The following is a 17,459-nucleotide window of genomic DNA, read 5'->3' as shown; positions in this document are numbered from 1 at the left end:
ATGTAAGAATGGATTTAAACTTGCTGAATGTAAAGATTGAACTTCAAGTCACTGTAGCTTTAGTAATCGCTTATTGTATTAGTTTAGATGCTAGCACTGCATGTGCTGTGCATATTCTGATTTTATTAAAATAAAAAGTTGAACTGCACAGTCTCCTTTGTTGTTGTCAATTGTGGTTTATTATTATAGGTGAAAATAAAGTTGTGCTCTTGCCTGAAGAATTGTAAGGTGTAATTTTTTTGGTTTGCCGTCCAATGCTAATTTGGAGATGCCTCTTGGAGACAGAATTACTCTGATAGAAGTATTTGTAATAAAAGATGAAGTTGGCCCAAAAAAGTTGTTGGAATAGATGGGATTCAGGTCCTTAGTGATGTACAGTGTGTATTGCAAATTGGTTTGTACTTTGAGCAGCTTAATATGGGTGAGAATCTGTTTTTTGAAGCACTTGAAGGTCATTTGAACAGTGGAAGGCAAAAACCAAATGTACTAGTAATCCAAGTGATGGTGAACACTTAAGGATCAAGAATGTATTGGGGGAGGGAGCTCCTGGCTGGCTCAGTCGGTAGAACACGTGGTTCAGTCTCAGGGTCGGGAGTTCAAGCCCCATGTTGGGCATGGAGCCTACTTTTAAATGTATTTGGGGTCAGGGTGATGGAGGCGGCATGGGCACCCTTCCTCCCCCTTCAGTTTCTTTGCTGGCCTCCATTACTCCACTTTGCTGCAGGCTCCTACTACCAGTTAACAGACGGTCAGGATAAGACCTCTTTAAGAAGTTAACATATGTGGGCGCCTGGGTGGCTCAGTTGGTTAGGCGACTGCCTTCGGCTCAGGTCATGATCCTGGAGTCCCGGGATCGGGTCCCGCATCGGGCTCCCTGCTCGGCAGGGAGTCTGCCTCTCTCTCTGACCCTCCCCCCTCTCATGCTCTCTATCTCATTCTCTCGCTCAAATAAATAAATAAAATCTTTAAAAAAAAAAAGTTAACATGTAAGGACTGCTCTGTTTTGGGGGTCAAACATGAAGTGTTGGCAATCATGATTTAACCTAAGGAAAGTTCTTAATTCAGCTTGTTTCACTTGGAGTTCTCTGCAGTATGAGAACAGTTTGTTTTTGTTTTTGTTTTTAGCATTGTAAAATACTTGTTTCTGGATAGTGGACCATTTTGATCTCAGAGCAGCATGCCTAAATTTTTAGGGCAGAATTTTGAAGCATAATAAACCATACTGGTTTGGGAGGTGGGAAAGAGGAAGGGGAGCCTGAGTTTAGTCAAAAGTGGAAAGAGGTTATGTTAGGATGGCTAGATTGACAAGATCGTGGCCCAAGGTGACAGTGAAACTGGATTCTAAGAATGGTTCAAGGTCCTTTTTATGTAAATTAAGAGTGAACACAAGCCATCTGGGTGTACTGTCTAAATTCTTAATTGAGGTTATTTCTAGTCTAGCAGGGTTAAGATAATACAAGTTTACTTGCATACTATGTTAATTTTTGTAGTATAACTTCCGTAATTTAAATGATATGTTTAAATACAAAATACTAGCCATTCTCCCTCCCCCTCCTCCCCACTCCACCCACTGTTAATGTTTCCTGGGTTTGTTCTTAACCACCTCTTGGCTGAATTTCAACACCAGATAATTTTTTTCTACAATGACTTAGAGGGGCCATGTTTGAAAATGTTCAATGTCTTTGCTTAAAACGGTATGTTTCTTTTATCATGGGTGGCTGTTTCCCTTGCCTCTAATGCTCCTAAGTGACCTGGTTGAATGGTCACAGGCTTGTTCTCTTTGAAGCTCAGTAACTAAGCTACCTGGGTGTTGACACTGGTCTTAGCTGCTTTCCCACTGGAATGCAGAGGTTCCATTCACTGCATTTTAGGAATATCTCGGGTTTTTTTCTCTTCTCATTGAACACTATTCCCGATATGTTTAAACCTGTTTTGTTTCAGATCTTGTCCTCATTTCAGTTGATCTACTTTTCAGCATGTTCAGTCTGTTTCTCATGTGGTTTCCTCTATAATGGCTGTTCTCCATTTCTTGCCTCGTTTTCATTGTTGATCAGTTTTTCCTACCTATACCTGACTGGGTTGTCTTCAGGGTAATTCTGAAATAGGATTATTTTAACACAGGGCACTATGTTTAATTATAGTGTGGAAGAATATTTCATGACCTGCAAACATGTTTATTATGGGAGAAAACACCATAAAACAGATGAACACATCTACTGTAAGAGAAGCAGAAGTCTCAAAACAGGTGTTAAATGTAGAATTATCATATGACTCTGCAATTTTACTCCTAGGAGAATTCTATCCAGGAGAAACGAAAACAAGCTTACAATTAGGTTTGCATGCAAATGTTCATAGCATTCACAATAACCAAAAAGTGGAAACCACCCAAATGCCAATCAGCTGGCGGATGGACAAACAAAATGTGTATACGTGGAATGGAATGCTGTTTGGCCTTAGAAAGGAGGAAGTACTGATGCTATCTCTATCCTCTAGGGACATGACCACATCTCTAATTTCCTTTCCACTCTTCAAAGGATCATTAGGAGGGCCTGTTAGTACTGTGACACATGTCTGTATTCTGACTTAAGGTTTTCTGTGGATGTCTGTACGGTTTCAGTCCTGATTTTATTGTGTTAGCAGATCTAGTCATGGTTTATAATTTGAGGGTTCCTGTTTTCCTTGTTAACACTGAAGAGGACATTTTACTTTTTTTTAAAGTAGGTTCCACGCCCAGAGTGGGGCTTGAACTCAACGACACTGAGATCAAGTGTGGCGCCCTGACATTTTACTTTTTTAAGAGCTCAGTGGAGTAAAAATGCCTCTCCCATCTTTGGAAGAAAGAGGAAATCCTCATTCTTCCTTTTCCACTCTTAATTCTACACCACACTCACCTAGATTTTCAACAGCCCATCTCATTTACCTGACCATCAGTTGGTTAGTTGGTTGCAGAATGGTCTCTGAACCTCCACTTCTGACCCAGTCACCTGATAGGATCCTAGTGGGTTATCTAGTAGACATTTGGATGGCCAAGGTTGATTTAGGGACCATTCAAAAACTGATTTGGGGTCTGCTGAGTGTTGGGGAATGTAGTGATGACTTCAAATGTAGTCCTTGTCCTCTTGGAACCTAGTTTTTCTTTTGTGATTCCCCAACTTGATGTTGCAACCGGAGAATCTGGGTAATGAATTTCTATGGCAACTCCTAATAGAATCCATCCCTGGAGTTCACTCAGGAATCTCTTGCTTTTTGCTTTTGTATGTAATTTCCCCAGGCAATTCTGATGCAGCAAACTTAGGTATGGAATCTGCTGTTCTCTACCCTTTATCATCTGTTCCAAAACTTCCAATTACCATGATCATGTTTCAGGTACTTCATGGCAGAATCATCTCTATATTCCAAATTACAGTAGATACTGCAACCAAATTAATGGCGCTCCATTAAGTTGGTCCAACGGTGTGGTGCACCAGTCTACCTTGGCAGCTTTTAACTTCTTCCCCATACCTTATACTGTAGCTGAATATGATGCTATTGTGAAGACATATCCTCCACTCTGCCAGAGTTTTTGTTCACCCTGTTCCTTCTGACTAGAACTGGAGCTGAATTAATATTTAATTTTATATATTGTACTCAGAATATTAAGCCACCATTTACAATTAGCGATGTAGAGAAAATAATTGCTCTAATGGGTTGAGGAAGTAGTAGGTTTAAACTTGGAGTGTGCAGAATGAGCTCAACTCTTTGGAGAATATGTAGAAAACTGGAAGGAAATCTGCAAAAATAGTGACAATTCTTGCTTCTGATTGAAGCAGAAAGATTTTCTGCTGCTTCATACTTTTCCTGTACTGAACGAGTTTTATACAATTATATCTTCAATAAAACTTGTTTTTTTAGTCTGAAATGATAAATTCACAGGAAGTTGTGAAGTGTAGTACAAAGAGATCATGTGTACCTTTCACACGGTTTCCCCTGTTGGTAAAGTCTGGCATAACTAATACGTCAAAACCAGGAAATTGACATTGGTACAATCCACAGACTTCCTTCAGATTTCACCAGTTTTTATGTGTACCTGTGTGTGTGTGTGTGTAGTTCTATGCAGTTTTATCACATGTTGATTCATATAACCACCTCCACAGAACTGTTCCACCACCAAGGTCTCCCTAGTGCTACCTCTTTATAGTCACACCTGCCTCCCTTCTTGCTTCCCCACCCTGTCACCCCTGGCAACCGCTTATCTGTTTTCCATCTCTAAAATGTCATTTCAGAATTGTTAACATAAATGGAATTGTGCCGTATGTGACCTTTTGAGATTGGCTTTTTGTCACTCAGCATAATGTCCTTGAGAGCCATTCAAGTTGTTGCAAATAGTTGGTTTCTTTATTGCTGACTGGTATGGATGTTCCATAGTTTGTTTATTCAGCTGGTGAAGGATATTTGGCTTGTTGCCAGTTTTTGACTATTACTAATCAAGGTTGCTACGAACATTGAACATTCTTGTACAGATTTTTGTGTGGACATGAATTTTTGTTTTTCTGGCAGAAATGCAATTGGTGGATCATATGGTGAGTGTATTGTTTAGTTTAAGAACCTGCCAAACCATTTTCCAGGATGGCTGTACCATTTTGCATTCCCACCAGCAATGCGCAAGAGATCCAGTTTCTCTGCATCCTCACCAGCATTTGGTATTGGCATATTTTACTTTGGCTGTTCTAATTGGTGTGAGGTGGTGTCTCCTTGTGGTCTTAATTTGCATTTCCCTAATGGCTAGTGATGTTGAACATCTTTTCATGTGCTTGTTTGCCATCTTTATATTCTCTTTGGTAAAATATATGTGTCTTTTGCCCATTTTAAAATAATTGTTTTTCACTGCTGAGGTTTTTAAAAAATTATTGAAGTATAGTTGACATATGATGTTACGTTAGTTTCAGAGATTTGACAATTCTGTACGTGACATGGTGCTCACCACAGTAAGTGTAGCTACCATTGTCACCAAAGTTATTGCAACATTATTGACTATATTCCCTATGCTGTACTTTTCATCCCCATGATTTATTTCATAGCTGTAAGTTTGCACCTCTTAATCCCCATCACCTATTGCCTCCATCCCCCCAACTCCCTCCCCTCTGGAAACCACCAGTTTGTTCTCCATATGTATAAGTCTGTTTCTGTTTGTTCATTTATTTTGTACTGTTGAGTTTTGAGAGTTCTCTATATATTCTAGGTACCAGTCCTTTGTCAGATGTATGACTTAACAAATATCTTTTCCCAGTCTATAGCTTGTCTATCTTTTTATTATTATTTTAATTCCAGTGTAGTTAACATACAGTGTTCTATTAGTTTCAGGTGTACAATACAGTGATTCAACAATTCCAGTGCTCAACAAGATAAGTGTGTTCTTAGGGCGCCTGGCTGGCTCAGTAAGAAGAGCATGTGACTCTTAATCTCAGGGTTGTGAGTTTGAGCTTCATGTTGGGTGTAGAGATTACTTAAATAAAAAAAAGATAAGTTACTCATAATCCCTATCACCTATTTCACCCATCCCCCTACCCACCTCCTCTCTGGCAATCCTCTGTTCTCCATAGTTAAGAGTCTGTTATTTGAGGGGTGCCTGGGTGGCTTAGCCAGTTGGGCATCTGACTCTTGATCTCAGCTCAGATCTTGATCTCAGGGTCTTGATCTCAGGCCCATGGTGGGCTCCATGCTAGGTGTGGAGCCTACTTAAAAAAAAAAAAAGTCTGTTATTTGGTTTGTCTCTCTTCTTTTTTTCCTTTGTTTGTTTTGCTTTTTAAATTTCACATATGAGTGAAATGATATGGTATTTGTCTTTCTCTGACTGGCTTATTTCAGTTAGCGTTATACTCTCTAGATCATCCACATTGTTGCAAATGGCAAGATTTCATTCTTTTTTATGATTGAATAATATCCCATTGTATATATATATATACATACCACATCCTCTTTATCCACTCATCCATCAGTGGACACGTAGGCTGCTAATTTTTCTTCTTAACAGGGTCTTTTGCAATCATTTTTAGTTTTTTAAAAACATTTTCAATTTTGACGCAGTCCAATTATCAATATTTCCTTTTGTGGATGGTGCTTTTGGTGTCATGTCTAAGAACACTTCACCTAGCCCTAGGTCCTAAAGATTTTCTATTTTTTCTAATTTATAATTTTACATTTAAATCTATGATCCATTTTGAGTCCATTTTTAAGGTGTGAGGTTTAGGTTAAGGTTGACCTTTTGTTTATTCTTTTTTAAAGATTTTATTTATTCATTTGAGACAGAGAGATACAGAGAGAGAGCGAGAGCATGAGCAGGGGAGAGGCAGAGGGCGAGGGAGAAGCAGGCTCCCCACCGAGCCAGGAGCCAGACGTGGGGCTTGATCCCAGGACCCTGGGATCATGACCTGAGCCGAAGGCAGATGCTTAACCATCTGAGCCACCCAGGCGCCCCAAGGTTGACCTTTTAATCTATGGATGTTCAATTGCTGTAATACTATTTGTTGAAAAGACTCTCCTTCCTCTGTTGAAATGCCTTTGCAACTTTGTCAAGACTCAGTTGACCATCCTTGTGTGGGTCTGTATTGGGTTCTCTTCTGTTTCATTGATCTATGTGTCTGTCCCTCCACCGACACCACACTGTTTCCATTACTTCTAGCTATATAGTAAGAATGAAAACTGGGTAGAGTGATTCTTCCCACTTCATTCTTTTTCAAATTTGTTTTAGTTATTCTAGTTCCTTTGTCTTTTCACATAAATTTTAGAATAAGTTTTTTTTTTTTTTTTTTAAGTAATCTCTATACCCAGCGTGGGGCTTGAACTCATGACCCCGAGATCAAGAGTCTCATGCTCTACTGATTGAGCCAGCCAGGCGCCCCTAGAATAAGCTTTTCCTTACAAAAAAATCTTGCTGGGATTTTGATAGTAATTGTGCTGAAGCTATAGATCAATTTGGAGGAGAATTGACATCTTTATTATGTTGAGTCTAAAATATATTTTTGTTATATATATATATATTTTTATTATATATATATTTTATTAATATATATCTCAGAATATCCAGTCAACAGGAAAAATCATCTGCTACTTCCTATCTGGAGCACTCCTATTTATTCATCCTAGGATCATGCTCCTTGTTTGGAGCATGTCCATGGAGCAGGTGTCTCCATGAAATGCCACATTTTGTGAAGGAAGTTCACGTAGGAATATATATATGAAGGAGTCCAGCTGGGTCTCATGGCAGCCTAGATATTTCAGAGCAACGCTCCTGCTGAAGGCAACCATAAAAACACACGTAAATTTAATGCAGGCATTCCCCTTCTGATCCAGTAAGCACCTTCCGGAAGAGTTCTTGTTAGGAAGAGACAGAGGCTTCCCGAAAATCAAGTCAGTAACTGCCTGTGCAGAAAATGCAATATTCAGTTCATCTCAAACTTGTAAGTTAGACCTTTTCGGTTTCATCTTCTTAAAACTCATCATTGGGAGAGTACTTGGGAGTCTTACTTGAATATTAATTCTCAGCATGCACTGAACTTAATGACCATAATGTCCCAAAATTTTAATAACAAAGTTTTAATGTCTGTTTTCATCAGGGAACTGTGTCCTTGGTTTGTACTGTGGTGACTTCCTGTAGAAGGTTCTTTAATTGGCATACACTTAGGCAAAGCCGCCTTTTCCACAAGGGGCACGGAAGCTTCCGTGTGCAGTTTGCGAGTCTGTTTATTCCGTGGATTTCTAAGAGATCTACAATGTTAACAGTATTCCTTGTAATAGGACCTGTGGGATGATTTATTTTGGGTGTCAGTGTCACAGATAGGCTTTGTTTCTAAGGACATATTTTCACTTGGACCCACTCCTAGGAATGAGGTCTGGGGCATTTTTTAACCATACCCCCGGTTGAATCTCAGCCTACTCATTTCTCTCTTCTGACTTCTTTCATTGTATAAATATACAAAGTGAAACTTAATGCTATTAAGTCTGTTGTTTTGGTGTGTAACCACAGGAAGGAATATCTGGAGATGGGAATTCAGCTTTAACAATGATAATAAAAAAAAAAAGACGGTGTGCAATTCAATTTTGACAGTACAGCAACCTGGGTAATCCTATTTATTTCCTGCTTTGGAGTTGGGTGGGATACAACTCCAGAGGTTTTATCTAATTCTATAGGGCAGTAGGGTTTATATTCCTGTCTGTGGCTTTCCAAAAACTAGCTTAACCACACTGGATGGCCCCTATGATTGTGTTCTCTACTGGGAGAGAGCCAACAACTAATGATTAGATTTGTTGTGACTGGTAGCGTCAATAGGTGGACACAGCTATAGGTTTACATGTTTTCGTGATCAAGTAGCCAAAGCAAAGGTGTTTCTTAGAGGCATTTAGTACCAGAAGATCAGGACGTATTTGCTAACAGCTCTGTGGAAAACCCTAAGTAAAGAGAGGAACCGGCATTACCCCTGGCCAGATTCATACTTGGTGTTCTCTTAGATGCTTTCCATTACGTCCTCGTGGAGGGAGTATGGCGTGCTCTTGTTTAAGGCCTGACCGTCCGGCTGTGCCTTTCTCAACCACTTAGCGCTGTGGTGGCGTCTCACCTATGAATGTAATGGATCTGTATTTCCCTCTCTTCTGGATCATTCCCTTAACGTCACCCATCTCAAAGCCCCGGCTTGATCTCATGTCTCTCTCTCCAGCTTGCACTTCCACCCATGTCCATTGCTTTCGATACCATGTCTTTTAATATTTTACCTAGAGAATACATTGACTTATTTGCAGAATCACACGATATGTGAAGTTATACAGTGAAGTCTTTTTTTTTTTTAAGATTTTATTTATTTATTTGAGACAGAGAGAATGAGAGAGACAGAGAGCACATGAGAGGGGGGAGGGTCAGAGGGAGAAGCAGACTCCCTGCCGAGCAGGGAGCCCGATGCGGGACTCGATCCTGGGACTCCAGGATCATGACCTGAGCCGAAGGCAGTCGCTTAACCAACTGAGCCACCCAGGCGCCCCTATACAGTGAAGTCTTATTCCCACCTTGCCCCCATCCCAACCAGTAACCACATATTACTTACTTGTCTATACTTCTAGAGTGTCTTTATGCAAAGGGAAGCATCTATGAATATATTTTCTCCTCGTTTTACATGAACACTAGCATACTACAGGGCGCCTGGCTGGCTCAGTTGGTAGAGCGTGTGACTCTTGATCTCAGGGTCGTGAGTTCAAGCCCCACATTGGGCATAGAGTTTGCTTAGAAAAAAAAGAGCACACTATATTGTTCCATACCTTTTTTCTAAACAATCTATAATGGAAAATTTTGCATGTCAATACATAGAGTCCATTCTTTTTTACAATTGTGTACTCAAAATATGCTTATTGTGTGGCTATACCATAATTAAGCAACTATCCTATTGATGGGTTGTTTTCTATCATTTCCTATTTCTAGTAATACTGCAATGAATGATTAACTTCGTACACATAAGTATATTCATTGAAATTTGGGTACATATGGTCAAGTTCCCCACAGGCGTTGTATCAATTTGCACTGACACCAGCAAGGTACAAGAGTGCTTCTTGGGGCGCCTGGGTGGCTCAGTTGGTTAAGCGGCTGCCTTCAGCTCAGGTCATGATCCCAGGGTCCTGGGATCGAGCCCCGCATCGGGCTCCCTGCTCCGCGGGGAGCCTGCTTCTCCCTCTCCCACTTCCCCTGCTTGTGTTCCCTCTCTCACTGTGTCTGTCTCTGTCAAATAAATAAATAAATAAATCTTTAAAAAAAAAAAAAGAGTGCTTCTTTTTCCATAGTTTTGTCTATGAGTGTGTTGGCAAACTTGTATTTTGGCTAATGTAATTGATCCTGTTTTGTTTTTTTTTTTAACCTGGATAGTTTTAATTTATAGTTCTCTTCTGAGTGAGCTCAAACACCTTCCCATTATTTAAGAGGCTATTTGTATTTCTTTTTCTGTTATCTATCCCAGTGATCTTTGGCCGATTTTTCTTTTGTGTTATTGATCTATTTCTTGTGTTTGATTTGTAGGCGCTCCTCTATATTAGGAAGATTAGGTCTTTGTTATAGTTGTAGCCAAATTGTTTTTGTTTTTGTTTTGGGGTTTTTGTTTTTTTTTTTACATTTGGCCATTTGTGTTTTCATATTGCTTATGGTGTTTTGGTTTTTGACAATACAGAGGGTTTTTAAAAATTTTTTTTTTTTTTTAAAGATTTTATTTATTTATTTGACAGAGAGAGACACAGCGAGAGAGGGAACACAAGCGGGGGGAGTGGGAGAAGGAGAAGCAGGCTCCCCGCAGAGCAGGGAGCCCGACGCGGGACTTGATCCCAGGACCCTGGGATCATGACCTGAGCTGAAGGCAGTCGCTTAACCAACTGAGCCACCCAGGCGCCCTAAAAATTGTTTTTTATTAACTAATCTCTATGCCCAATGTGGGGGTCGAACTCAAAATCCCAAGATCAAGAGTCGCATGCTCCACTGACGGAGTCAGCCAGGCGCCCCTTGCTTATTTCTTAAAAACAACATTTACAGTCCATTTGGCTAGCTTTAAAAATTTGTCAGGTCATTTTGGAATGGTGTTGATTTACAAAGTAACAGGGATAATTGACATTTATGATGGCTCTGTTCAGGTTGTCTTTTTGTAACTTCAGTAATGTTTTTAAAGTTTTCTCTGTATAATTTTTGCACATTTCATGTGAAATTTATTCCTATGTATTTTATGTTATCTGTTGCTATTATAAATGAGCAATCTTCTTCCATTATATTTTCTAGCTGGTAATTATATATAGGAAAGCTGTTGATTTCTGCATATCTTATTTTCTGCTACCTTACTGAGTTCTTACATTGTTTATAGTAATTTCTCAGTTGAGTCTCCTGGTTTTTCCAGGTATACATGTACAAATAATAATAGTTTTACTTCCTCCTTTCCAATTATTAGACCTCGAATTGGGGGAGGGCAGCACCAGCCAGGTTATGTTTCTTTCTTTTCTTTTTTTTCATTGCAGAAATGGTACTATTGATGAAAGATAAACTATATTATATACTATATAAAAGATATACTATGTTAAAGGTATAAAAGATGAACTATATTAAAGATATAAAGATATACTGAAATCACTCAAATAATACATAAAGTAATTTTATCTGTTCCTTAAATCTACACTGTTAGACCTCTAATCCGTTTTTCTTGTCCAGTTGCCTCAGTTAAAATGAGAATTGTGAATTCTTCCGGTGTTTGCCATTAAGCATGGTGCTAGAATATTATTACCTAAGGGTATCAGTCTGTTCATATTTTGAATTTTTATCAAGAATGGGTGTCGAGCTTGTCACATGCCTTTTCAGCCTCTGCAGAAATGATTATATGTATTTTTCTCCCCAGATTTATTAATATGCTTAATATATAAATATACTTAAATATACTCCTTAGATTAATTCCCCTAGATTTATTAATATTAATATATTTTATTATATTAATATAATTAATAATATAGCAATGTATTAATATCAATATACTTAAATTTATATTAAAATACAAATTAATATAAATATACATAAAATTTAATAGACTTTATAATATTCAAATAATGGGGTACTCTCCACCATCTGAACTAAAGAACAGGTGATGGAAAACAGTAGCTACTTGTACCTTCTCCTTCCTTTTCCCTGACCTCTCCTGGGTCCTTTCCCCATTTCATTAAATGGCTAGATCATTCACCTACTCACTGAGGTCAAAGGCTTAGAAGTCATTCCTTTTTTTCTCTTTCTCTCATACCCTTCATCAACAAATCTCAGACGTTCTACTTCCAAACCTGGTCACTTCACCATCCCCGCTGCTTAAGTCCAAGTTAACTTCCTTTCTTTCTTGAACTACTTTAACAGTCTCCTCAACTGGCCTCCCTGCCTCCATTATGCCTTATAAGACTACCTGACTTGATTCCTCCCCGCATCCACTGTGTCCTTCTCATACCAGCCTCCTTTCCCTCCCTTAACTGTGCCAAGTTCCTCCTTTCTGCTAGAACTTCCTTTCTTCTCACGGCGGTCTCCTGCTCATTCAGGTCTCGACCCAAATGTCACCTCTTCAGAGAGGCCCTCCCCGACATTCTTAGCTAACTGCTCTAATTATAAAGTACCAAGGAAGCCCTTAAGGAAAGATGTGCAGCTTCTGACAGGGCCCTGAGCCAGTCTCTTGCCTAAAAAAGGTGGAGCAAGAGCTGCTGAGGCTGATGACTCTTCCTTGTCCACCTCCTTTCCAGCTCATGAGGGCCAGCTTACAGAGGGCTGGGTTTCCACTCTCTCCTGGCCACTAGATGTGCTTCCCTTGATGCTCCTATACCGAGGGCCATCCTCCCCTGCTGTCTTCCTGCCATGAAAGGATCTATAGCGCCAAACCACATTTACTCCCTAAAAGTAAGATGCTGTCTATTCATGAGCAAGAGAATGCCACCTTACTGACGGTGACCTTCAGCAAGTGACTTAACCTCTGAGTCACGGTTTTTGATGACAGTATCTGCCTTATACACTTTTGGTGACCATTAAGGGAGGATGTATTTAAAGGGCCATTGTGGGGCACCTGGGTGGCTCAGTCGTTGGGCGTCTGCCTTCGGCTCAGGTCATGATCCCGGCGTCCTGGGATCGGGCCCTGCGTTGGGCTCCCTGCTCAGCGGGAAGCCTGCTTCTCCCTCTCCCATTCTCCCTGCTTGTGTTCCCTCTCTTGCTGTGTCTCTGTCAAATAAATAAATAAAATCTTAAAAAAAAAAAAAAGGGCCATTGTATGATTCCATAGATTCGATGGACAGATCACCAATAGTAAACTGTCACGACTGACACAAAAAATTATGCCCTGCCCCTCCCTCCCAATCCTTCCACTTGTCTGCCAGGGTAGGAAGCTCAGAGCCACCCCGACGTTTCATTGTAACATCTCTCGTACTATCACCTAAGGTTGGCTCGTTGTTTCTGAACATGGCTCTTGTCTGCTGTTCCTTCCCTTCCTGCTGCCTTCAGCCTGGGCCCTGGACATAGCTCCCTCTCTGTCTTTATTCTCTCCCTGTCTGTGACAGATAACTCCTTTCTGGTCTCCCTTCCGAACAGAACTCCAATTTGGTTCAGGATGGACATGCCTCTCTAAGAGTTCTAGGCTTCTCAGCACCCCCTTCCTCTAGGGTAGTCTTGTCTTCCAATTCTGGTCAATGAGATGTAGGTAGAAGTCCCTGGGATGGGTGGGTGTCCCTTCCCAAGCAAAACCTTGTAAGAAAACTTTTGGATCTGCTATTTTTTCTCTCCTAGAACTTGGAGCCTCGCACCCAGGGGGGCAGGAACTTCTCTGTGACCAGGAAGACTAAAACCATATGCTGACCATAGTGGAGTAGAAAGATGAGCAAACCTACATCATGGATGGCCCAGTGAAACCAGTACCCCAGCCTGAGCTGTCTTCCCCTGCGCCTCTCCTACCATAAGAAAAATAAACCCCTGTGCCTCTCACTTTCTTTCCTTTGGGCTGTTTATTCTTATAATCTTTGGCAGGTTGAATTTTTTTCTAAATAAAATATTGGGAAGCAAACGAACCCACAAAGCTAGTGGGAAAGGGCAGCTCCAATCTGTCATGATACATAAATTTTTTTACATATATTTTCCATCATATGAGATATTATCTGCATGACTGCTTGGCAAATACGAAATTTCTTGTTTTACAACTCCTAACTGTATATTTTATTTTATTTTAATTTTTAAAAAAGATTTTATTTATTTATTTGACAGAGACACAGAGAGAGAGGGAACACAAGCAGGGGGAGTGGGAGAGGGAGAAGCAGACTTCCCACCGAGCAGGGAGCCCGATGCGGGGTTCAATCCCAGGACCCTGGGACCATGACCTGAGCCGAAGGCAGATGTCCAACGACTGAGCCACCCTGTATATTTTATTTTTACTGTTAAAAAGGAGAACACACACACACACACTCAGGAAAATGGAGAGCACTGGGCTGTGGGGACACTGTGTTGTCATAGCGTCACTATGATGGAGGTGAGCCCACCACACAGAAACATCGAGAACCAGTGATTCACCAGTAACTACCACCGCTCTTGATTTTCAGTTTTCTTGGTGAGCTGAGTTCTTGCGAGCACCTGACGCTGAGGAATTGTGGGAGTTTTTTTCTGTAGATGTGATAATGGTAGTGCAATTACTTTTTTGTGAGAGGGATTCTGACCTTTCAGAGATACATATTTACCAATGAAAGGAAGTGATGTCTGGCATCTGCTTCCGAGTCATCGAGGGGCAGAAGTGGGTCAGGGTACAGACGAAATGAGATTGTCCAATCCGTTGACAGTCGTCGAAGTTGGATGGTGGGTATATCTTTTAAAAAATATTCCCTGAGGGTAGATGCCCAGGATTGGGTTAGGGGTCAGAGGATGGGCTCATTTATGACTTTTTTTTTTTAAATTTTATTTATCTGACAGAGAGAGAGAGAGCACAAGCAGGGGGAGTGGCAGGCAGAGGGAGAAGCAGGTTTCCCGCCGAGCAGGGAGCCCGATGCGGGTTCGATCCCAGGACCCTGGGGTTCATGACCCGAGCCAAAGGCAGATGCTTAACTGACTGAGCCACCCAGGTGCCCCTTAAATATTGGTTTTGAGCTTTCTTTGCTCTGTAATATTCCATTTCATGAATAGCACAATGTACTGGATCCATTCTCTCATTGCTGGACATTTAGGCCATTTTCTAGTATTTTGCTCTTGAGAACAATTGCAGAGCGAGCTTTGGGGTTCTAGAATTTTCAAAAAAACAAAAGTAGAGAAGGAGTGGTGTGATGAATCCCCATGGAGCCACAAGCAGCTTCAACTATTATCAACACTGCAATGCAAGTGTTTTTAATGCAACATTAGAATCTCTGGGGGCATCTTTGCTAAGCATATGGGTTCCAGCTCAATCCCTGGAGATCCCACATCGCATTTAGTTATGTCACTATTCGCCAAACTATGGACCTAATCCCAATGTCACCAGTGTTTTCACAAATGTTCTTGATCTGTTTCAGGATCCAACCTGCGATTCCACATTGCATGTGGCTATTAATGTCTCCTGGTGTCTTCCAGTCTCTGACACCTCTTCTTTTTTATTTTTAAGATTTTATTTATTTTTCAGAGAAAGAGAGCACAAGCAGGGAGAGCAGCAGAGGCAGAGGGAGAAGCAGGCTCCCTGCTGAGCAGGGGGCCCAATGCGGGGACTCGATCCCAGGACCCCAGGATCATGATCTGAGCTGAAGGCAGATGCTTCACCGACTGAGCCACCCAGGCATCCCATCTCTGACACTTCTTCAATCTTGTCTTTTTTCCACATTCGTGAAATGTCCCGGTCATGTACTTTGTGGGGTGTCCCTTGATTTGGGTTTGTCTGATGTTTTCTCCTGATTAGATTGAGGTTATGCATTTGGGGCAAGAATACCATGGAAATGATGTCGTGCCCCTCTCATCTCATCACGGGGTTATGGATGCCAGTGTGTCTTATTCCTGGCAATGTTACCACTGATCATTGGTTAAGATGGTTTCTGCTGTGTTTCTCCACTGTAAAATTACTGTGCTCTCATTGTTATTTTTTTAAAAGATTTTATTTATTTATTTGAGAGAGAGAGACCGAGCATGAGCAATGGGGAGAAGGCAGAGGGAGAGGGAGAAGTAGACTCCCCAATGAGCAGGGAGCCCGACGGAGCCCGACGCTGGGCTGGAGCCCGACGCGGGGCTGGAGCCCGACACGGGGCTCGATCCCGGGACCCTGAGATCATCACCTGAGCCGAAGGCAGACGCTTAGCCCGCTGAGCCACACAGGCGCCCTGCCATTGTTATTTTTTTAAAGATTTTATTGTTGAGTAATTTCTACACCCAACGTAGGGCTCGAACTCAACAACTGCGAGATCAAGAGTTGCTCGCTCCTCCGACTGGGCCAGCCACCCCCACTCCCGACCCTGCCTCCCTGTTGTTATTAATAAATATCTTAGAGAAGACACCTTGAGACTATGCGTCTATCCTGTTTTTCTTCAATCTTTTGCCCACTAATTTTAGCATCCATCAGTACATCTTGCCTGTGACAGTTACTATTGTGTTGTTTATATTTCTCTCATTCCTTCTACATTTATTAATTGGAATTCTTCTGTAAGAAAGAGCTGTCCCAGGGCGCCTGGGTGGCTCATTCGGTTAAGCGTCTGCCTTCGGCTCAGGTCATGATCTCAGGGTCCTGGGATCCCTGCTCAGCGGGGAGCCTGCTTCTCCCTCTCCCTCTGCCTCTCTCGCCGGCTTGTACTCTCTCTCTCTCTCTCAAATAAGTAAATAAAATCTTAAAAAAACAAAACAAAACAAAAAAACAAAGAATGGATTTGGGGGCAAATGGAGCATAACCTTCACAAGCTAACATTTCCTCCAAGAATCCTTTCCCGACCCCACGTCTGGCTAGGTGCCCCCAGCCTCCTGCCAGAGCACTGTTATGCCGTATTGCTTGTTCCCTTGTGGGTTTCTCTCCTAAAGAGTCAGCCCCATGAGAAGAGGGGCTGCATCTCATTCACCTTGTTACTTCTGCTCAGGGATGGCCCACCCACAGGAAGTGCTCAATATGTATTGTGAGAAGAGATGAGATCAGGGCGATGTGGGCCAGAGAGCTGGAATAGTCACAGGGACTGTCTATTCCTGAATCTGGCCACCCTCCAGCCCTTCAGGGGCTGAGCACACCATGCAGTCTTCACACCTCTGTGCCTTTTATATGCTGTCCCCTCCCCTTGGAATACCAACTGTGACAAGTGATAAGTGAAATTAGATAGGCAAAATGTCGATAATTGTTGAAACTGAGCAATGAGAATATAGGGGCTTAGTACACTGGTCTCTCTATAGTTCTGTATGCTTGAGAATTCCCAGAAAAATAGGGTTTCAGAACAGTATTTCTGGGGCACACGGTGTGTGCCAGACCCTTTGCTCACAGATCCTGGGGACACAGTGGTGAAGCAGCCAGACAGATGATACAAATAGGAAGAGACAGCCCCTCCTCCCACTGGAAAACTCCCCACTGTCCCTTGCCCTATCCAGGCCAGGCTTAGGAGGTCTGTCCCTGAAGCATCCCATCTGTCTCCTCCAGGACTCCAACCCAGCACAGAATGGACAGGGTCTTCTTCCTCCTTGCTGAGGACTAAACTGTGCCCTCCCCCAATTCCTATGTTGAAGCCCTAACCCCCCCAGTGTGGTGGTATATGGAGATGGGGTCTTTGAAATGTAATTAGGTTTCGATGAGGTCATGAGAGTGGGGCCCTCATGATGGGATTAATATTCCTATAAGAAGAGACACCAGAGGTGCGCCTGGGTGGCTCAGTCGGTAGACCATGCAACTCTTGATCTCAGGGTTGTGAGTTCAAGCCCCACATTGGGCATAGAAGCTTACTTTTTTTTTTTTTTTAAGATTTTTAAAAATTTATTTGAGAGAGTGAGGGACAGA

General features: G+C 41.7%; 1 long non-coding RNA gene and 1 other non-coding gene across 2 annotated transcripts; both read left to right on the top strand.

Moving 5' to 3' along the window:
• The first annotated feature begins 7,999 nt into the window (after positions 1–7,999).
• LOC145717867 (uncharacterized) lies at positions 8,000–13,480 on the top strand. The gene is made up of 2 exons (XR_014141355.1): positions 8,000–8,096; positions 13,286–13,480. It is a non-coding gene; the product is annotated as an uncharacterized LOC145717867 (long non-coding RNA).
• On the top strand, positions 9,165–9,237 carry TRNAK-CUU (transfer RNA lysine (anticodon CUU)). Its single transcript has one exon. It is a non-coding gene; the product is annotated as a tRNA-Lys (tRNA).
• Positions 13,481–17,459: the final 3,979 nt, after the last annotated feature.

Source organism: Leptonychotes weddellii, chromosome X, assembly GCF_054177405.1.
Source record: "Leptonychotes weddellii isolate Sample4059 chromosome X, ASM5417740v2, whole genome shotgun sequence".
NCBI lineage: Eukaryota > Metazoa > Chordata > Mammalia > Carnivora > Phocidae > Leptonychotes > Leptonychotes weddellii.
The sequence above is the reverse complement of the archived record's forward strand: the minus strand, read 5'-3'. Positions and strand labels throughout refer to the sequence as shown.